This window comes from Ambystoma mexicanum, chromosome 9, assembly GCF_040938575.1.
Source record: "Ambystoma mexicanum isolate Mex_15411 chromosome 9, UKY_AmexF1_1, whole genome shotgun sequence".
Taxonomy (NCBI): Eukaryota; Metazoa; Chordata; class Amphibia; order Caudata; family Ambystomatidae; genus Ambystoma; species Ambystoma mexicanum.
Window position 1 is genome coordinate 1,306,643,189 of NC_090931.1, and position 23,846 is coordinate 1,306,667,034.

General features: G+C 47.0%; 1 long non-coding RNA gene across 1 annotated transcript; it reads right to left on the bottom strand.

The window, feature by feature from the left end:
• Positions 1–22,822: 22,822 nt before the first annotated feature.
• On the bottom strand, positions 22,823–23,537 carry LOC138489801 (uncharacterized). The gene is made up of 2 exons (XR_011274911.1): positions 23,322–23,537; positions 22,823–23,012 (listed from the first exon to the last, which is right to left on the bottom strand). It is a non-coding gene; the product is annotated as an uncharacterized lncRNA (long non-coding RNA).
• Positions 23,538–23,846: the final 309 nt, after the last annotated feature.

Genomic DNA, 23,846 nt, shown 5'->3' on the forward strand with positions numbered 1-23,846 from the left:
AAACGTTGTGTGCACTGTGTGTATGGGTGAGAGGTTGAGCAAGCAAGGTTGGTTGCAAACAGAGCCCCTTGTCTTTTACCAGATTTTCCTTTGCTGCATAATGATATGATAATGATATGATAGTGTATTTATAACGCGCTAAATACCCAGACGTTTCTAAGTGCGGATCCGGGGGGGAACCTGTGTTGCTCCGTGTCGTCTTGCTTCCAAGGCGAGCACATTGCCCCTGAGCTATCCTCCCGAGACAGAGTGTAATAGTGAAAAAGGGCTAGCACTGAGCTGCTGAGGTCCGCAGGTGCAGTCAGTGCACAGGTGCAGGTGCATGGGTCTTTTTTATGCTCAACTCAATCTGGTACATCTGCCTCCAATAACTTAGCTTTATGGACCAATACGGAAGCACTATTTATAACACAAGAGTGCATTTTCCTATATTTTCTCAAATATAAATGTGGCATCTCGGTCATATCATTTGCATACAGTGAGGTAAGGATTCAATGTTGCTGGTCTGTTTTTCGCTATTCTCATTTGTTAACCCTTGAAGCGACTCATCCACCTTCTAGTACATATGCTTTGGGACTTGGGACAGGGGTAGCCGCACCCCCCCCCCTTTTACCGATTTCAGTCAAATTGCAAATGTCTTGGGTGTTTCCTTTTTTGGTTTTTCTGAGAGACCAGTCCATGATGTCACTCATGTAAGTCTCTGCCAAGGAAAAGGCCCCCTCACAAACACTGAGCTATCCAATCACCTGCTCCAATGCACTCTGTTTACTCTTTATTTGGTGTTGCTGGGAAATTCTTCCTGGGCAATGACAGCTGGGGGATGAAGTTACCCTGCTACCTTCCCAGGCCAAATGGTCCCTCTCTTCCCAAGTGCTTTCATGGATTTTGTTGGTTGCAAGCAACTTGCATCCCTCCCTTCATCTTCCTTCAGGGCTGTTTGGCCTTTAGGTACCAGGTTGCCGACCACCAAAGTATTCCTGATGTTTCTGTCATGTTCGTGTCAAAATGTTTACATGGGATTGGTGGGTCCAGCTGCTCTCCCCATGGATGCCTTTTGTAATGTAAACAATGTGTTATCTCTATCACTTTAGCAGCTGCCCATTGAATAGCATAGCAGTAGGGGAGGTGTATGAAATAGAAATATCTATATAGCAAAGATGACATAGGGATAAAGAAATTAAAATCAAAGTAGAAAAAATGGCAAGAGAGTGTGAGACAGTGGGTGCAGTCTCCACTGTTCTGTTTGTCTGCTCCTGTCCTATTTTTGAATTTGTATTTTTATGTATTAAGTTTATATAGCGCTTTACATTTCAACAACAAGAATACATAGGATAATAGAAGCATAAAATAACAAGACATGAAACAAACCATCAAAAACAGTATACAGAACAATTTACCACAGATAATGTAAGAGATATAGATCAGGGGAAGGAAAGAGGGATGAAGTAAGGGAGGACGGGGTAGGGGAGGAAGATGCGATAACAGGGGGAGGGGAAGTAGGAATGGGGAAGAAGGGAAGTTGTAGGGAGGAAGGATGAAAAGAGGGATAAAAGTGGCGGATAGGCGAAATTAAAGAGGGATGTCAGGACGGGGGGTGAAGAGGAAAGCTATCAAGGAGGTGCGGACGGAGGAGTACGAGGAACTGGAGTGGATAGAGGGAGGAAGAGAGTTCCAGTGCAGAGGGGCAAGGAGCTGAAAGGATTGCAGCTACTGCATGGGATCCCAGGGTGAAGGCAAGTCAATCAAAATGCCACCCCCTTCTCCCAGTTGAGGAGCTCCATGTTTATGTGAACTGAACTCCCACTCCCTGATGTGCTGGTAAGGGGTGCATGCTTGCATGTTTTTCGTGCCTCTGTCTGGGAGGTGATCAACCATGATCCTTGGCTGTGTTGCAGTCCTTAATTTATCTTATGTACAGGGAGGAGCAATGCTCTTTTGATCACAAAAGAACGTATAAATAGATAAGAAATCCGATTTGACGGGAAGCAGTGCGTTTTACAATGCAATGAGTTTGAGTGACATTCTAACCAGGTTGGGGGAGTAATTGGAACAGTCACTCACCAGCGGGCGGTTGTGACAAATTACATGGGTGGAACTGGAAATACATAGATTAAGGGGGCAACCAACAACATTTGACATGTTTAAGTGTAGGTACTGCAGTTCTAATCAGCCTTGGAAAACATGGCACTGTGCATCCCTAGTTCCGCTGCCAGGCTCCCTTTGTGTACCAATCCATCATAAAGTGAAAGATCTTGCTAGTATTTAGAGATTTAAAAGGACACAATTTCATTCAGATGAGTTAAAGTCTTAGTGGGAGAATAGAGCACACAAATGTCCCTTGAAGTAGAGCTTGTTGTGCCGCAAATTTGCATTCCTCACTTGCATAGTGTGGGTCACTAAGCACTTGCTCATTGACGGGCCGCCGGCGCTGAGCGCCACCGGCGCATCACTCAGTTGCGCACATGAATGAAAAACAGCCCACAAACAACTGTTCTTTGGTGCACACAGCCCAAACAAATTAGAGGGAACATTGCTCGGCGCAGTGTAGGGGAGGATTGGTCCAAAGGACCCCCCTTGCCTACATCCCCTCCCCGGTGAGGGCCATGGCTCATCAGGCGTCCCCTCCTTACCACCAGGGCCTAGGTGGTGGATGGCTCACCTGCTGAAGACATTGCCCAAACATATTGAATTTAGCTAGGCCTCAGGAACCATTTTGTCTAATAAAGATGGTGTGAGCTCGGCGCACTGCAGCGCCGCCCCCACCTTTGGAGAGTTTCAATTATCCCTGTGGCCACAGCTCCCTGGCAGATCCGCTGTGAGCCTGTTCCCACGAACAAGACGGACATGAGCTAGTGTAAAATACCAACACTGTAACATTTCACCTTCCGCAGTGTATCACTGCTCCCAACATGACCCGGCCAGCAGAGCCTGGGTGGAAAAAGAACTGTAAAATGGCCCTCGGATAAAAGCAAAAGTTCCCAAATACTAATGCCAAAACTACCTGCGATGGGTGCATTTTCTCCACAAACCTCTTTGATTAGAAAACCTGTAAGATGTATAGATATGGCAGAATGCATGTTCACATGGCATTAGCAATGAAGCACCCACACCACTGCAGTTATGTACAAATAGTAGAAGCGTCCCGGGGGGGTTATTTGTTATGCGTATCATTGAAAAGTTTAAACCCCACGGTCCCGCGCCATAACCGAACTAATGCTGCTAGAGTGCAAAGGAAGACAAATGCAACCATACTGAGGGCTCATGTGAAGGACGCGCGGGAATGCACCCTTCATGTGTGTATGTCCAAGCCCCTTATGTGCCACTACCGTCACGTACGGTGGCGAGTCGTTTTCTATGTGCTCCACCAACCTCACTACTACCTCACTTACTGCAAATGTATATGCATATAACAAAATGTTGTAGTTGTTAAAACATAGTGTACAAATAATGTGCTCGGACTGGCTATATTTGAGAGGCATTTAGCAAAGTTAAAATGTAAGCTTTGGAATGATTCAATGAGTATTGTATAGTATTCGAATGTTTATGATGCTTTCACCTAAAATCGGCAACACACGAGGAAGATACCTTTTGTGAATATGTGCAAGGCCATTCCCCCTCCCTCCCTGCGAAGCCTGCCAGACGAGAGAGCAGAGGCCCGCGCCGCGCTGCTCCACCTCCCCCAACTAGGCTGGAGCCGCTTCAAAGATTTGTAGTTCCCTCTTCAGCACCCAAGGCCACGGCCCGCCACCTGCATTATTTACAGCCCAGCAGTAAACCTCCGCCTGAATACACAAATCCAGAGGCGCCCTCTCTTAAACCCCACAACCCACCGGATCACCTTAGGTTAATGGCCCCTGTAAAATTAGGACACCCAATATTATGGCAACATTACAGCAACACATTCATAATGACTTCTAACAAGACAGGAGGACATGTACCGTCTGTCCCATGCCCTGAGACCCAGCCCCACAACCTATGGTACCCGGTCAACAGGACACTGGTAACCATGTACTGATGAATCACCATCAAACCCCTCTCAAGGTGCATTCCTCCTGTGTTGCATTAACCTGTAGCATAACCTATTGAGAGATTTACTAAAGAGGATAATATTGCAAATGACTGAATGACTGCGGTGTGCATGGCCTAGGGCAAAGAAGTCAGGAAAAGACATTCATCTCTGACACTGGCCACAATGGCACAACAACACCGCCCAGATGGACCCAGCTGACCCGCCAGGTCCAGCCCAACCCACGAGGCTGACCAGTGACGTCCTCCAGCCAAGACCAATCACATCACAGCAGCACCTATAGCTAGTCGTCGCCACCCAATCCCATTGAACTTGTGCCCCCTATAGTGTGTAGGTTTTGATGCCGTTTTTTGTAAATATATTCCTGTCTTTGCTATTGTCAGACAGAGCGCTCTCGGAGTTTGCAGAGTTCTTTGCATGCCCTATTCTGATTGATAAACTCCCATTTAAGCTCACCCGCACTTTGTCTTGGCCTTATTCCCATTCTGGGAGAGTCCATCATTGTCTCTCATTGCGGGGAGGATCATGCTGGTTGGGGACGCTTACGTTCAGTGGTGACCCCGAAAGCGTGATTATTATTTTCTCCCAACATATCCCTACCATCCCCTTTGGCACGAAAATCTCCGGTCGAAAAGGGATATGCACGGTGCGCCGGCTCCGGGAAGCTACCCGCCAACGGCGACCGGTACGCTCAGAAGTGCGCACTCAACAGAGAGAGGGTACGGGATCCCGGTTGAAAAATCCCCTTTGAGTACCGCTCGCCGGAGCCGGGGCTGACTGTTGAGCGTACGGCAGCACTGCCTGGACGGACCCAGTTTCGGAGACTCTCGGTTCAAGACGGGCACGTGAGTATTGAGTGTGAGCGATCATACAGGGAGTAGAGGAGGAAATTTATGACAGGGAACGAGGCGGGGTAAAAAGGGGCACATTGGGTCTACTAAAGACCATCTTAAACTTTCTTTTCTTTTTCTTTGCATATGGCCATTAGGATTAAGAGGTGATTAAGAGATAAAAGTGACGGGAACCTAGCTCCGAGAGGGGGTGGAAGGCGGCGCCGCATAGTGCTATCTTGACTAGTACTGGGAATATATGAAGAAGTGGAAAATAAGATAAAGGTGTCTGGGAAAGGGAGCCACGGAGAATATATTAGTGACTGCTATTCTTTCTATTCTTTAGGGTTACGGGAAAAATAAAATTGGGGTAGTACAAAACCAAAGAGATAAAGTAAAGAGACAGAGAGTTTTACTCTAAAATTGAAGATCAAACCTATATATATATATATATATATATATATATATATATATATATATATATATATATATATATATACATATATCTGAATAAGACGGACAGGGACAGCCGGCCAGGGAGGAAAGGGAGGACAAACTGAACTGTGAATAGAGTGTTACAGAGGGGTGTGTGAACATCATATGTGTCAGGAGATAATTTGGTATAATGGTTGTGAGGAAATGGTCAGAAATGTATAGCCATTGAGTGGTCATGGTAAGTGTGACCAGACAAAATATCATAAAGATAAGAGTAATGTGGTGAAGTGAGTGTGTACCTTTCTGGTTTTTGGGTTAACATTGTTGAGATTACTGACGGTTTGCTCTTGTACGTGCCCCCCAAAGAGAACAGAATAGAGATTGTGCGCAGCCAATCTTATGGTGTGCAGGCGGAGGGAGGAACACGAAGGTCCCCACGATTCAGTAAGACATAAAATACGCGAACTCACATGGTGATACGTTTGTATTGAGATATCGAGATACATAGAGATACACAAGTACCAGGTGGGCACAAGGTATGGGGGCAGAAACACCCTTATCACATATTTGCAAGAACCTACCTGGGTACGCGGAACGGATTAAGAAATATCATGACCAATGGATCACAGAGTTGAAGGGGGAGGGGTTGCCTCAGATATGGCCCGAAGGGGGTTCATTTGACAAGAGTGTCCTAGATATGGTAGCCACATGCATTTGTTTGAAATACAAGGGGAAGCAGTTGCATAATAGGAGAGAAATATTAGATCTCTGGAGGCTGTTTGAAGAGATACCGCCGCCTAAGGCAAGGGAATTAGATCCTGATCTACCATCTACCACTGATAATCCACTAATGATACAAAAAGATGATAAAGTATTGCCAGAAGAAGAGCCACCGATAGAGGTAACAAGGTTGTACCCAATACTAAACAAGCCAGTGCCCGCAGAGGGATACAGTGACCCTACTTATGTGCCCCCACCTACAACTATCACAACACAAGGGCCAACAGCACCCCCTCCATACGAGAGTCATAGGGAGCGAGCTCAGGTGAGCACACCAAGGGTGGACATAGAAAAACTAACAGACGATCTAGAATCAAGGCTCTCCATAGCGAAAGACGAGCTCTCGAGGATAAAAAGGATATGTGAGCGGACCGCACTTAATGCAGCCAGATCAGAGCACGCGCCTAGAGCACAGAGCGAGGGTAGAACATTTGAAGAAGGGTGGAAAAAAGGCGAGATACTGTTCATAATCCAGGAAGAACCAACCCGAATAGTTGAACTAGAGACAAGAGAGGGATGTACTGACAATGAAGAGAGGCCTATAGGAGACAGGGAGGAGCTACTATGTGATATAAGGGATGATTTGGAAGAAAGCAACAGGTTGAGTATGGCAATGGGAGGGGGAAGCGAAGGGTTGGATGGTGCATGCTCAATGAGAACACTGGATGATGAGTGGACGGGGCGATTAAGGAACCGGGTGGGGAAAATGGCATCATTAGGAAAATCAGGAGTGAAGGCAGGTACATATACGACAACGAAGGGAAAGTTGCAGCTCCCACTAATACATAGGGGAGGAGGGAGGCCGAATTACATACCCTGGGCTCAGATGGATAAGGCCAACTTACTAAAGTTATTGCCCCCGTTATCCGGAGGGGCGAGCAAGTGGATATACGTCTTTGAGAACACTGCTGGGGTACCACTAGCATTAGGGGATGTGAAGAGCTTGCTTGTATCAGCAGTGTGGGATCAGGCCGACAGAGTATGGGTCAGGGCTGGTTTCCCAGGAGTAACATGAGACTGCGATCGCCATGATGGGGCCTCCTTTAACACGGTGCGTGCAAGGGTGTGGGATGCTTTGCGGGAAATGTTTCCAGATACCCCAGACTTGCAGTCAGTAATGCAGTGTACAATGAATGACGGGGAAGATGCTATGGATTACATTTTTCGGGTCCAAGAGATGTGGAGAGCAGAAAGGGGCACGCCCTGGTATCAATCGACATCGTTATTTTACTTCATTATAAAGAGGGGGCTCCCAAAAGAGGTGCAAAAGGCGCTCGACAAGATAGCAGGTATTGAAGCGAAAGGATGGCCTGAGATTCAGAGCATAATAGTGCACCACTGTAAGCGAATAAAAGAAAGGGAGAAGGAGGTGGCGCAGAAAAGATTGGCAGACGAAGCGAAACTAGTGCAAACAAAGTTGGTGAAGGTCGCAGCAGCAGTAGCCGCGCTCCCACACAGCAGGGAGGGAGATGAGGAAGAGGAGGGGCTGGTAGCAGTACAAGGAAGGATGGCAACTAATTGGGCAGGAGCAGGACAGCGCCAGTGGAACGAGCAGGAGCAGGGCGGAGGTCCGCAGTGGCAAGAGTGGGCCCCTCGAGGGGGACGAGGTGGGTACAGGGGCCGAAGAGGAGGTGGACCTGGGTGCGGGGGAATGGGAGGAAATGGATGGCAGGGTCCCAGAGGTGCGCAATGGAGTTGTTGGAACTGCGGGAGGTGGGGACATTACTCTAGGGAGTGCAGAAGCAGACCAAACAACGGATTTCCAGAGGCAGAACATTATGGCCATCCCCATCCGGGGAGCCCATATGGTCTCCCAATGGGACAACAACAAAGAAACCCAGGCCAGGGGTACAATGAGCAACAACAGGGACACCAATACAGAACACAGAATCACCCACAAAACAATGACACTATGCGCTACACGCCAGGCAACCCTTTCGCGACACCAGCAAACGGAGCCCCAGCACCAGCCCCCTATAGTGGCGTGTCAGTGGTTTCAGGGAGCGTGTTCAACCAAGGGGGGGCAATGAGACACCCCGCATAGGACAGCCCACAGAGAACACTTGCGTGTCCAGTTCTATCTACCACCTACGATGCAGCAGAGGAACCATTGGTAGGGGCGCAGATAGGAGACAAGCAGTTCATATTCATGGTGGATTCGGGCGCGGAGAAATCATGTATTAGGGAGGGCCAGTTCCCGTTATCTAACCGGAAGTTAGAGATGCAGGGGTTCTCTGGGGCTGTAATTGAAGTTCCTTACACAGAAGCATTGGATGTGACGGTAGGGGGTAAAACTGTAAAAACACCCTTACTGTATTATGAACATTCGCCAATAAATTTACTAGGGAGGGATCTTCTTAGCAAACTCAATATGACGATATCATTCACTGAGAGAGGTATAGTGTGTTCAACACCAGGAATATGCCCATTACGTTTAATGCTGGTAGTACAGGCTCACACAACCACACCAGAAATACGTGGTTTGCCAGTGGACGAGAGAATGTATATTGAAGGACTAAAGACACTGGCCCTCATAGTTCCTGAGTTAAAAAGAATGGATTGGAGAATTCCAGCGGAGTTTCTCTTCCGCCCGATAGTGTACCCTGACACAGCACCAGGATCAGTGGTATCATTAGATTTGCACGCTGTACAGGTATCTGCGAAAAGGATCTCTGTGATTGGAATGGATATAGAAGGATGTGAGTGGCGTACAGTACTGTGCACCAATGCCAATATTGCCCTGAGAGACTTAACTGATGAGGATCTCTTTTCAGATTCCGAAGGGGATGGTGAAATAGTAATGGAAATAGCGATGCCCTGTGACATTCTGATTCAGGCTAGAGAAATTCCTGTCCAGCTGATGGCAGTGGTGGGAGCACCACCGTCATTCTTCGATGATGACATGAGACTAGTACCAAATAATTTGTGGACAAGGCCCCCATGACGTAGGGTTGTTGCATGGAGTACAACCAGTGATAATAAAGCTCAAACAAGGAGCGATTCTACCCCGAGTGAAACAATATCCATTGTCCCGTGAAGCTGAAGAAGGGATAAATGAGACAATAAATGCACTACTAGCACAAGGCATAATAGTGCCTTCAAACTCCCCATGTAACACATGCATTTACCCAATTAAAAAAGCAAAGGGAGGGTCTTGGAGGATGATCCAGGATTTACGCCCCCTAAATGATGTAATACAGAAAGAGTTCCCTTTGGTCCCGAACCCTGCATCAATATTATGCAGCATCCCAAAAACGGCATCACATTTCACGGTGGTCGATTTGAAAAACGCGTTTTTCTCCATCCCCTTGGCTGAAGAGAGCAGATACCTGACAGCTTTACACTAGGGGGAAAGAGATATGAACATTGTAGATTACCACAGGGATACTGTGAGAGCCCGAGCATATTCAACCGCATACTACATGAAGACTTAGGAAACTTATCAGTTGAGAGCACAATTATTCAGTACGTAGACGATTTACTCGTCTGTGCACAGGATGAAGAAACATGCCGAAAAGATTCAATAACACTCCTGACCCTGCTGGCCAATAAGGGGTACAAAGTAGACAAGGAAAAGCTACAATATTGTCTGACAGAAGTTCTATACTTGGGACAGTTAATATCAAAAGATGGAAAAAGAATAATCCCCGACAGGGTAGAAGCAATAAGATCAGTAAGAGAACCCACAACAGTGAAGGAGATGCAGAAATTCTTGGGAATGTGCAACTATTGCCGAGCATGGATATTAGATTATGCAGCGTACACCAGACCCTTACTGCAAGCGCTCAAGGAGGCCCAACAGGAGAACAAGAAAATAGAATGGTCAGAAGAAATGAGTGCCTCCTTCAAATCATTAAAAGAGTTGATTTCAAGCGCTCCAGTGCTCACAAATCCTGATTATGGGCGCAAATTTTACCTGTTCTCACACTGCAAGGGGACACTCATGGCAGCTGTACTGACACAAAAGACGTCCCTAGGACACAAACCTTTGGCTTACTATAGTGGCACTTTGGATGCTGTGATGCAAGGACATTTCGCGTGCGAGCAATCGCTCGCTGCAGCCGCGTTCGCAATTGAGAAAAGTGCCACAATAGTAATGGGATGCCCTGTGACATTGTTTGTGGAGCATTCATTATTTGCAATACTGGAAAGGTCAAAGAGTACACTGACCACACAGCGGGCAACCGCCTATGAAATAATATTATCCAGTGCCAATATCCATGTAGTGCGATGCAAGACAGTGAATCTGGCAACATTCATTACAGAAGCATGCACACTAGAGGACATGCAGGAACACGATTGTGCAACTTACACAGGAGAAAGAGGGGAGGACACAGTGGTGTGCGAGAATGCCCTAACCGAGGGGGAAGTGTACTTTGTAGACGGATCAGCATCAATTGACGTGGACACAGGAGAAAAACATGTGGGTATGGCAGTGGTGAGATTAGAAGACAGTGAGTATGAGACACTAGTGCAGTACCGCCTTCCATCACATTTCTCAGCACAAGCAGCAGAACTCATTGCCCTAATAGAAGCATTGCATGCAGCCAAAGGGTGCGCGGTGACAATTTACACGGATTCAGCTTATATGACGACAACAGTACATGGAGGTCTGGCAAGATGGGGACGGAGGGGGTTTCGATGAGCAGATGGGACTCCAGTGCAACATGCAGAATTACTGAAGGAGTTAATTGAAGCACTACGAGATCCCACCATGGTAGCAATAGTGAAGTGCCAAGCACATACGTCCAACACAGACAAAGAAGCCTCATACTTTGAGAAATGTGAAGCAGGTGAGTACATGCTACAGCACAAGACAAACGAGGAGCTTCCAGAAGGGTACAACACAATGCCTATATCACAAATACTAGAGTTGCAGGAAGGAGCAAGTGCAGATGAAAAGGCGATGTGGGTGAAATGAGGAGGCAGCCAATCAGCAACAGACTTACTGTGGCGACAAAATAACTCAGGAAAAGTGGTAATGCCAGTAAAATTATTAGAAATAGCGTTTCAACAACTACACTTCCCAGCACACAACACGAAACAACACATTGCAGCAGAGATACAGGAAGAGTGGTTCGTGCCCTGTCTTCAGGAGCACTTATCTAGATTGACATTGGAGTGCACAACATGCCAGATATACAGTTCAGGAATGACATTACGTACATTAAGGGGAACAATTCCAAAACCGATTGGGCCATTCAGAGAGCAACATATTGACTACGCGGACATGGGAGAGAGGTGTAATGGGGCACGTTACATGATTGTGGTTGTGTGCCCATTTTCAAGATGGGTGGAAGCAGGCCCATGTGCACGACCTGATGCTAAAAGCGCTGCACAGACGCTCCTAGTGAGAGAAGTATTTCCGCGCTGGGGAATTTGTGACGTGATTCGCTCAGACAACGGCACTCACTTTGTAAACGAACTCTTCAAGGAAGTAACGACACTATTGGGAATAAAGCATAAGTTGTGCTCTATTTATCATCCCCAAAGTAATGGCATGGTAGAAAAGATGAACGGCCTGTTAAAAGGAAGATTATCGAAACTATGCTTTTCATTAAAAAAGAACTGGATTTACTGTTTACCCCTTGCACTGTTTGAGCTGAGAAATCAGCCAAGCAAGGACCACCATTTGTCCCCGCACGAAATCGTGACCGGGAGACGAATGCACACAGCACACTCCCCACTGCGCGAACACTCAGATGCACACAGAAGTGCTGCGATACTGGGAGATGAGTTCACGGACTACTTGAAAAAATTAACAAGGGCAGCGCGCGCAATATCAAAGCAACTTTCACCACCGTTCACGAGAGAAGAGGGGAACACAACAGGGTCAGTTACAGAGCCTGAAGCCCAGGTACAACCGACGCCGGGTGAATTCATTTATGTCCGGAGCTTTGTGCGCCGGTGGAATGCACCACGGTTCCATGGCCCATACGAAGTGGTGTTTTGCACCCCTACGGCTGTAAAAGTGAAGGGCCTCAAGTATTGGATACATTTGACGGATGTACGAAGAGCATATAATAATGTGCAGGAAGAGGTGGATGAGGGGGCACAGACAACAGCAAACAATGCAAATGAAAAGAATGTGTGAATATGAACTTGTGTGTGACAGAAATGCACCTGAATGAGAAAGTTGCTGACAAGTAGAATTACTTCTAAGGGTATTTAAAAAAAAGAAAAAGTGTTATGAACTTATATGTAAGTAATGATGTGATAAAAATACGTAGTGTCTACTCCCTTGTCTGTGCATCTCCAACCCTACTGCCCTACCCGCTTCCATTCCCTTTCAATATATACTGGCACTGGTAGTGCCAACAAAATGTTTACATTCATGCACTTAATGCACTTTTATATCTCAAACAGGAGCTACCATGGCATCTAACGGGCAGCCTGCAACGGATAGATTTATTAGATATAGAGAATTGTTAGCTGAGAGATGCAGATATTCGTATGATTGTGGATTGTCTGTGTGCATTACATTGTTTTTTACAATCATGTTTGGCCTGGTTACATATTGGTTCATAGCGTTCATCTCTATCGAGATGAACGAGGGGGGAGGGATTAACAGCACTAATCTGACCAACGCAACAGCAAGTGTAAATACCAAAGAAGGTGATTTGTGGCATGGGACAGAACTAAACTTGTATGGGGATATTATACCACACCATCCAATGCTGTCATCTCGAAAAATGAAGGGCCACAGGGAGAAATGCAAAACAAGACAGTGTCTCCGCGAAAAATATCTAATTACAATGCCCGCAGTTTAAATGATCGAAACCCCTCCGCCATATCCTGGTTGTATAACACCCCCACCAGCCAGCCTGCCCCCATAGCCAAAAACACACTGTTAGATAACATAAAGGAAGAAAATGAAAGAATGACAGCAACACATGAAATATTATATGATGATTGGGCAAAGGGGGGCGGGAAGGAGAAAGGGGGGCCCACTTTGTCCATCGCCCATGAAGCCGGGAAGTACATTAGGAACAAAAATAACAGACGAAAAAGGGAGGCGGGAAGGAGGAAGTATGATGAGTATTATGGGTTAGGACTAGATAAAATGGAAGACCCGCGACACCCCCACCAGACAAATAAATGGTATGCGGACATGAGTGCAACAGCTAAACAAACAACAAATGAAAGCTGTTATGTCTGCTCCCTCATTCCCCATGCTTCAGGCACGCCCAAAGTATTGTTACCCAAAGAGTTGCCTATTGTAGATGCCCAATGTCTCCTTCATCTCACGTTGTGCAGAATTAAGAACACCTTCCAGGCACATGAAGTTATTTTTAGAATGCTGCAGAACGAGAAAACTTGCTATCCAAAGACAGTAGGAGTAGTATGTCTGGAAGAACCATTTTTTATAATACAAGGGACACTTTTTTCAAATAACAAGTGGAAGGACGAAGAAGTAATGTGTAAGGCTGAAGCGCTGAGGGGTGTGGCACCAGAGAAATTGCAATGGATAGAAGAAACATGCACACCAGTATGGAAGGAACACATTTCAAAACTAACTTGGGTAACAGCCATTGAAAAACCCTTCAAGCTGCAGAAGGAAATAGACTATGAACTGTGTTTTAAAGGAGAGGGGAAAGCCTCCATGGGGACAAACAAGAACTGTAACAAGACCCTCACCATCCCAGATTTAAGAAAAGGGACAGCGGCCCTGATGGACACGTATTGGGTATGTGGCAACCAGGCATACCTGCACCTCCCACAATCATGGAGTGGCAGCTGCTCAATGGCCACTCTGCACTCAGCACTAATGGTAATCCCAGAAAGCCACATTGATGGGAGCAAAAGGACGCGAGAAAACACCCAACAGAGTGCGGCCCAGCCAACTGCAGAGTCACAAGTCTATGTCCTGTCTTCCGGGAACAAGGAAGAGGTGTTGTCCCGAAACAGACGATCATCGAACTACATATCAAAGGCATCGTCAGAATTGCTAGCACAGATCCCAGACAGGTATCGATTATTCAGCTCTGCAGAAACATTCTTCGTCTCACTCATCCCAAGTATCCAGGCGCGAGCAAATGCAAAATGGCTCCAAATAACACGTTGGGAGCTGATCCAGCTGGCAAATGACACTGAAGAAGGGTTCAACGTAATAAAAGTGGAACTAAGAGCATTACGGCTGATGACCATGCAAAACAGGTATGTCTTGGACCTGTTGACAGCGATGGATGGAGGTGTTTGCCAAAAAATCGGAAGTGCCTGCTGCACTTTCGTACCTTCCGAAGACGCAGACAACGGCTCCCTGTCCCATGTGATCGAAGCAGTACATAACTTAGGAGAAAGAATGAGAATGGAAGGTGGTGCGGAAGAAAGCACTTGGTTCGACAATATTTTCTCCTGGGTTCCATCATGGTTGGGAATGACTGTGAAATTTTTGATGCCGGCTGTGGTGTTCCTCCTCTTTATTTTTTGCCTGTGCCAGGTGGGTCTTTGATGTTGTGCTAACGCAGTACCGAATGGTGCAATGATGATGGTGACAATGGGCAACACCCGTGGTAGAATACAAGCTATGCAGGAAGTGCAGGTACAAACAGGAACAGACGACACACCAAGATATCAGCTAGTGCCTAGGTATCACAACAAGGATATAGTAGATAAATTGTGGCATACTACCATTAGAGAGCCCCGTATACTAGAATGGTACAAGGAGGTATGGGTAGACTTGGAAGGAGAGAGCGGATGTATATACCTGACTTGTACCCCAAATGAGTATGCTAGGAGAGGTGAGAGCTTAAGGGGGGTGTGCAGAGCATGGATGCCCATAAAAGGCACACCTGCATGGGATGACACAATAATTGACGAGGAAGAGTGCAGGAGATTGGAGGATTTAAAGAATTTGTTACTTAAGTAACGAAAGGGGGGAAATGTAGGGGAGGATTGGTCCAAAAGACCCCCCTTGCCTACATCCCCTCCCCCGGTGAGGGCCATGGCTCATCAGGCGTCCCCTCCTTACCACCAGGGCCCAGGTGGTGGATGGCTCACCTGCTGAAGACATTGCCCAAACATATTGAATTTAGCTAGGCCTCAGGAACCATTTTGTCTAATAAAGATGGTGTGAGCTCGGCGCACTGCAGCGCGGCCCCCACCTTTGGAGAGTTTCAATTATCCCTGTGGCCACAGCTCCCTGGCAGATCCGCTGCGAGCCCGTTCCCACGAACAAGACGGACATGAGCTAGTGTAAGATACCAACACCTTCCGCAGTGTATCACTGCTCCCAACATGACCCGGCCAGCAGAGCCTGAGTGGAAAAAGAACTGTAAAATGGCCCTCGGATAAAAGCAAAAGTTCCCAAATACTAATGCCAAAACTACCTGCGATGGGCGCATTTTCTCCACAAACCTCTTTGATTAGAAAACCTGTAAGATGTATAGATATGGCAGAATGCATGTTCACATGGCATTAGCAATGAAGCACCCACACCACTGCAGTTATGTACAAATAGTAGAAGCGTCCCGGGGGGTTATTTGTTATCCGTATCATTGAAAAGTTTACACCCCACGGTCCCGCGCCATAACCGAACTAATGCTGCTAGAGTGCAAAGGAAGACAAATGCAACCATACTGAGGGCTCATGTGAAGGACGCGCGGGAATGCACCCTTCATGTGTGTATGTCCAAGCCCCTTATGTGCCACTACCGTCACGTACGGTGGCGAGTCGTTTTCTATGTGCTCCACCAACCTCACTATTACCTCACTTACTGCAAATGTATATGCATATAACAAAATGTTGTAGTTGTTAAAACATAGTGTACAAATAATGTGCTCGGACTGGCTATATTTGAGAGGCATTTAGCAAAGTTAAAATGTAAGCTTTGGAATGATTCAATGAGTATTGTATAGTATTCGAATGTTTATGATGCTTTCACCTAAAATCGGCAACACACGAGGAAGATACCTTTTGTGAATAGGTGCAAGGCCATTCCCCCTCCCTCCCTGCGAAGCCTGCCAGACGAGAGAGCAGAGGCCCACGCCGCGCTGCTCCACCTCCCCCAACTAGGCTGGAGCCGCTTCAAAGATTTGTAGTTCCCTCTGCAGCACCCAAGGCCACGGCCCGCCACCTGCATTATTTACAGCCCAGCAGTAAACCTCCGCCTGAATACACAAATCCAGAGGCGCCCTCTCTTAAACCCCACAACCCACCGGATCACCTTAGGTTAATGGCCCCTGTAAAATTAGGACACCCAATATTATGGCAACATTACAGCAACACATTCATAACGACTTCTAACAAGACAGGAGGACATGTACCGTCTGTCCCATGCCCTGAGACCCAGCCCCACGACCTATGGTACCCGGTCAACAGGACACTGGTAACCATGTACTGATGAATCGCCATCAAACCCCTCTCAAGGTGCATTCCTCCTGTGTTGCATTAACCTGTAGCATAACCTATTGGGAGATTTACTAAAGAGGATAATATTGCAAATGACTGAATGACTGCGGTGTGCATGGCCTAGGGCAAAGAAGTCAGGAAAAGACATTCATCTCTGACACTGGCCACAATGGCACAACAACACTGCCCAGATGGACCCAGCTGACCCGCCAGGCCCAGCCCAACCCACGAGGCTGACCAGTGACGTCCTCCAGCCAAGACCAACCACATCACAGCAGCCACCTATAGCTAGTCGTCGCCACCCAATCCCATTGAACTTGTGCCCCCTATAGTGTGTAGGTTTTGATGCCGTTTTTTGTAAATATATACGCCTGTCTTTGCTATTGTCAGACAGAGCGCTCTCTGAGTTTGCAGAGTTCTTTGCATGCCCTATTCTGATTGATAAACTCCCATTTAAGCTCACCCGCACTTTGTCTTGGCCTTATTCCCATTCTGGGAGAGTCCATCATTGTCTCTCATTGCGGGGAGGATCGTGCTGGTTGGGGACGCTTACGTTCAGCAGGCAACCCTCACTCTTCTCAATGAGCTGGGTTTATAGACTGGAAGGTACACATGCATTTCAATGGTCATGGGTGTGTGGATATGAGACAGAAACAATGTTGCAGGTGGAAGGACAGTGTCTCAGCATACAAGTCTCAGGCAGTGGCTGTGCTCTTAGGCTCAGGACAATCAGAATGGAAGACATATAATGATGCAGTCTTTCATGCAATGTAAGCTACTTCTACAATTCCCACATGGTTTGGGTAGGCAATACTGCTTACTATATAACTTCTTTACTTTCATGTATTTATAACCCACACCAGGTGACCCAAATGCATATTGGCGCACATAAATGATAAAAACAGTAAACAAACCAACAAAGAACATCCCAAAGACCGTGGAATCTGTCTCTCTCAAATCCAGGTGTATTGCATCCCATGCTTTCGGCACAGCTGCAAAAAATGCGCTCCTGCTAACCTGAGTGAGTTCACATCTAGGTTCCATCAACTGACCAGCGTTGTTGGATTTCAGTGCTCTCACATTTGGTGTTCTTTGCAGGACCTCCTGCAGTTATGCTGGGCTAGAACAGGCCAGGCATTTGTGAGTGATCAAGAGGAACCGATATTCGATCCTGGCGCACCAGGGTTGTCCAACTCCATGCTCCGAGGGATGGGATCCTGATAGGTTTTCACGATATCTCTCATTAATATTCATGAGATAAATTTGCACACAATGGCCCTCATTACAAGTGAGCCAGTCCGGAAATTAGGTGCTGCTAACAACGTTACTGGTACCTTTTCCGGACTGGCTCACTCCGAGTCTGCTGGCAGGGGCAGTGTACAACTGGCAGGCCTGACCTGCCAGTAGTTCAGGCCCGTGCCGGCAGATCATTCACAGAAGCGCTGGCAACATTAACAATGGTCCAGTGCTTCAGTGTTCCCATTCCCGTGAGGGGGTTGGGAACTTGGCGTTCCACCTGTAATATCCCCTTCGGCCAACCGGTAAACCTCAGAATGAGGGCCAATGATTGTAAATGTGTGCACACTTATTCTCATGAATATTAATGAGGGACATCCTGAAAGGATTCCAGCCCTCGAGGCCTGGAGTTGGACAAACCTGTAAGCGATGAAGCTATTGAGGTTAAAACACATAGGGCTCACCTCACAATTGCAATAAGGCACTTGTTAATCATAGCGCAGAATTATAATGCATCCACGGTTGGTTTATTTACATTTTCAAACCGCAGGATTTTCCCCACAATTTTCGCCTATGAGCCCTTCACTCAGTCTCAGCCATTACATCGTTAGAGGAGCAGACATCATATTCAGGCATGTCATAACATTTGACTCCTTCACTTGTGTTGCAGTAAAACGTGGTCTGGGGAATCCCAGAGCAGAGGGCGAACTCTCAACAGCAGAAACATTTACAGCTCATGATTAGATATGACAGACTAAGGCTCAGAGCCAAGATTAGGAGCAGAATCTGACCGATGGATGCACCCAGGAGTCCCATGAAGTCTAGGATCCAAGACCTGAACGTCCAGGTAGCCTCAGGACTGGTGTGGAGGAGCCTATCACAGTGACAGATGTGAGTGATCAGGTTGGGGATGCTGCTGGCAAAGTAGGCATGAAAGTGCTGCATTCACTCTTCACGACCGCACACACGCTCCCTTGTGACGATAGGAGGGTGTCCAGTGACATACGGTTCTGGGGAACTATGATGCCAACGGATATCTGTTCTTGAGACAATAGGGTGAGTCAGAATGCATTGGCATTTGCAATATCTTTGATCAATCGGGTCAAGCCGTCCAGATTCACCTTGATTCCCAGGGCTGGTATGAGGTACCCCATCCCGGCGATGAATCCCTCCCAGGTGGACCTTCTGTTAGGGCGGGGCGCGGCTGCACTGGGAAGGAGCAGGTATGGCACAGGGCAGGCAGGACATATCCCATGAAACCCCCAGTTGATGACCAGCCCAGGATATGCCTTGTCCCTACAGATGTAGTAGGTCCCTTAATAAGTGGCATAGCCGTATTTGGCAAAGGAGAAATCGGGATAAAAAATTAAGTAAAGGTAACATTATTAATGATCACAATAATGTTGGTGGACAAGTAGTACTGGCACTTATTGTTCCCCATGAATAGCGGACCCCAGTTAACTTAGCACACAAGGAGATTAGCCTGAGCTGAGAGGTGAAGGGCAGCTGGCTTCTTGAGCACCTGGGTTGCAGAGGGGACATTTGTGGGACCCGTAAATACTAATTGGGAATGGGTTTCACTGCAGGGTCCAGGGCCTGGGTACTGGGTCACCAGTTTGAGGTCTAGGCAGATATCAACCCATTGAAAGGGAATAGGGGCTACGGGAAACTTGGAGTATAAGTCATGAGCTACATGGGCGCATGACCAACAGTTGGTAATGTTAAAGATGCAGGCATGCTGCCAGGTGAGGTTCAGGTAAGTGTTCTCACTGTAGGGATGAGCAGATGGACCGTTGTGATCATGGCAGGTGGTTCGGAAAGCTGCCATCACAGCAAGATGGTAACAAATCAATGAACTGAGAACAACAGCAACAGTAGTCCAGTAACCCGACATAATGTGTACCCCGGCTCAAGACTGAGGGTGAGAGAGCCTGGTGACGCCACTCTCGTGCTTGGGAACGATAAATATGGTTCAGTTCATAAAGCATCAGCAGTGGACAGCACGGCCACTGTGCAGAGCTCAACAGTCCAATGTTCTTGTGGGCGATGGGTTCTGAAGGGAGGCAAATTCAAAATTCCAAAGTTCTGGTTGGGGTCAGGTGCTGAGCAAAGATTCTACAGTTCACAGTTCATGGACATGATAGTGGCAGTACTACTACCTTTGCTCAAATATCTAGCTAAAAAACAGCAGTGCCAGACCCACAGGCTTATGAGAGTCATCAGGACAAAGAGGATCACCAAGAGGTGATAGCAGCAGGGACCGAAACCAGCAGGCACTGCCGCATCAGTGGTAGCAGCTTCCTACTTTTGCCAGTGTATCACCACATCCGGTAGATTCATCATTGTCGAGACGGCAGATCCAGGGGTGACTAGGCTGACCAGTTGCCACTCCAGCCGGGGTCACTGACATTATGATGTCCTCCCGCATGACCGCAACGTCTACCTTCCCGGGCCTGCGTTGTGAGATTCACGGGGCGGTCAGACACTGGAGGTGATACGCCATCTGAATCGCGGTAATGCTCTCTGGTACCTGGACCGCTTGACAAATGAGCCTGAGCAGCAATTCCCACAGGGACTTAATCACCTGAAACAGGTGGCTGAGCTGCAGGTCTTGTGGTGGTGCTCGTGCAGGGCCTGCAGTGCTGGAAGGGTCTGGCATTGGCAGGCTGGAGGCAGGGTCACTGGTGGAGGCTTCAGCAATCATGGTGGAGCCAGGACCATCCTGTGGAAATCAGGCGAAGAGAAGGCACTGTCCTTGTGGGGTGCAGAGACCTTGCCGCAGTGGGCAGCATGGACCCACGCTGTCAGTCCAGCACATTTGAGGACAGTGTGGGTAGTCAGCAAGACCTGATACAGTCTGTGCCACCTGGGTTTGAGGGCTGGTTTTGGCTGATGGCCTTTAACTAAGATCCAGTCACCAGGCTGTAGAGGATGGTACGGCTCAGTCGCCAGTTCTGGAAGGGCAGTTCAGACCCGAGTATGAAGAGAGTGAACAGTTTAAACCAACATGCAATATTACTCAATCACAGTGTCATCCTCTAGATGCAGGTTCTGGAGGTGCAGAGCTGCGGGGGGAGCAGTTCCTACTGGCAAGGGATGACATGTGAGTATCTTGTGTGCCCACAGTTTATGCTTATGTTGCGGATATTACACATGGCAAACAGAGCTGGGGACATATCAGCCCAGTTTCTTTACACACTTTAGACAGGCACAGTTTGATGTTGCTGTTTTGGCATACCACATGATCACTTGACTAGAGGTACTAAGTGAGCTGAGATATTACTAGTCCTTTGCACAACTCCTTTATGATCTGACCAGTAAAGGGAGTACCTCAGTCTCTGTCTAGGACCAGGGGCAGCCCAAATTGAGGTATGAATTCTGCCAATAGTTTCTTGGCCACAGTGACTGCCTCTGCCCTCCTACACGGGGTAGGCTTCCACCCACCTTGAGAACACATTGACTATCACGAGGCAGTATGAAAATTGCATGCAAGTGGGGTGCTGTCATAAAATCTGTCTGCATGTTTAAGAAGGACCCTCTGGTACTGGACGTGCAGACAGCTTTGTGGGCACTGCTCTCCCGACATTGTGAGTTAAACATATGGAACACCTTTCACAGAAGTCTTGTGCTATTGCGGCGAGACTAGGAGCGATCCAGTCTTAATCCAGAGTAACAATCATCCCATTTGTACCTGAGTGAGGAATGCCATGAGCCTCATGGGCCAGGTAGGGAAGGAGTACCTTGGGAGCCTCCAGAGGTTGTCTGGGGAATCACAAAGGGAGTCAATTCTCAAACTTTATCTTTGCTGAATTCAGGTCACCTTTTCTGCTTCAGAGGCTTCGTCCTCGATTATGGCAGGCTGCAAAGGGAGGCAATTGATGACTGTTGGACAACACAAACAGGAGTTTTATTAGGAGGCAGGGTTGTGTTTAAGGCCGCCGAACAAGCTGCATAGTCTACAAGGGAATTTCTGTGAGCAGTAAAAGACTGAGAGCAATCATGTCCCTTACATTTAACGATGACTAGGGCGGCAGGGTGTAGCAATGCATTCACTAGAGCAGACATATATTTTCTGTTGAGTTAAGCGGCGCCAGTGGATGCCAGGTACCCACGCTTCTCCCAGAGGACTCAGAAATCGTGTATGACACTGTGAGCATGCAGGGAGTTGGTGTAGATTGTGGCTGATCTATCCCAAGCCAAGGTACATGCCCTGGTGAGGTCCACAAGTTTGGTGACCTGGGCAGATCTAGCCGTGGGAAATCAGTATGCTTCTAGGACTGCATGGGGGGTCCATACAGAAAACCCTGTGACTAATTCTCCCTTCTCGGGTACTCAGAGACACGAGATATCTACAAACAGAATAAGATCTAGGTTCTGCAAGGGGGTGTCAGACAATTCAACACAGGGAGACATAGGCATTTCCACAGCAGTGATGCAATCATGCAGTTCCCCATCCTACGGTGTAGGCAACAGATAGGCAGGGTTCAAAACAGGGCATTGGTTCAAAGTTACATTGGCTACTGAGATGAGCAATTTTTTGTATCGGTAAGTCTAGAGTTGGAAACATGCTGAGTCTTCCCTTTGAGCAATAAGGACAGCACAGCATGAGGAATTGCAATTGTGACAGGGTAGCCTTGTACCAGGGAGTTGTTCTTTTTTATCATCAGGGCAGCAGTGGCCACAGCCCGTAGGGAAGAAGGAAGTCCGGCTGCGACTGGGTCTAGGGCTACACTGTGGTATAATACATACTGGTGCTTATCAGAGTGCAGCTGTGTGAACACTCCTTGGACAAACCCATTATGTTCATTTCAGTAAAACACAAATGGCTTGCTGTAATCCGGCAAACCTAAAGCCGGGTCTGATGCGAGTACCTGGTTTATAGTGACAAAGGCATCTTCAGCTTCCTTGGAACATGGCAGTGGCTCGGGGGTTGAATCATGTGTGAGGGTCTGAAGGGGCTTAACTATGGTAACATACCCTGGGACCCACTATCCGCAGTAACTGAACATCTTTCCTCAGCTGAAATCTCATGGCCAGGTATCACACATGTCCATCAATTGATGGTTCAGCAATTTTAAATGCATTTGTTGTAGTTAATTAATAATATTCTGATCAAGTTAGTAGTAAGACTGAACACTCAGTGATTTTGTAAAAAACCCCAAAACAGGGGGAGGTTTTTAATTAATGTCACAGTAAATTCACCATACAGATTTGAAGTGAAAAAGCCAAAATGACTGTCTACAAAAAAACATGAAAACAGTAAACAATGATAGTCCATTTATACAATTCGTGGCTGACGCGTTTCGGGATATTCATCCCTTCTTCTTGAGCCTATTGGGTTTGGACTGCAAAACCTAAACAGACATGAAAAACAACATTTAAACAAACATAATATACGCATGTAAAGTGCTAAACATAGTGGTCCTTATTGAACCCACATCGAATTCACATATATAGGTATATCCTAACTGGAGTAGTTCAAATGTAACTATCTGAGGTATTCATAAACGTTACTCCCCAATAAGGGGTACCCACTGTGGCCAGTGCACCAGGAACAAATCCATGTTCTATATCAGGAAATAATCAAAGGAATAGAGGTGATTACCCATCTGTGAGAAACATCTCCAAGGAGTGTGTGCCAAAAAAGTAGAGTTGCGGCATACCTTAAGTATAGTGGAGGTGAGGCGTAAGAAAACCCTCAAAGTTTGGTGAACTCGTGTTTCTCAGTTCTACCCGCCAGTTGGTGGAGAAAACCCTCGTCTCAGGCATGCAAGATGCCTATACATGAGACATAAATAAAGCGGTTCTAAGAGTTTGGATATTCATTACACATGTAATTGGTCAAAAACAATTATTATATTTAAAGTTTGTTCACAGAAAACGCTAACAACAAAGAAATAAAGGGACAACAGTCCCTTATGAATAGAGAGGAGTAGAAATGAATTAGGTCCATAAGTGCATAACGGGCGTGAATAAACAATGCAAGCATATGTAGAGCTCTCGCTTACCTTACAATCTGCAAGTTAAAACGGGAGTTACACGTGCGGATGCACTGCTTGCCCGGAAATATTCATATGTCCCAAAATATCCTCGGGAACCAGAATCTAAAGTGCTCGGCTGTAAACAAGAAAGAAGCAAACAATTCAGAATGCTCCCCAGTGGAAAGAGGGGATCTAATGGATCGTAGT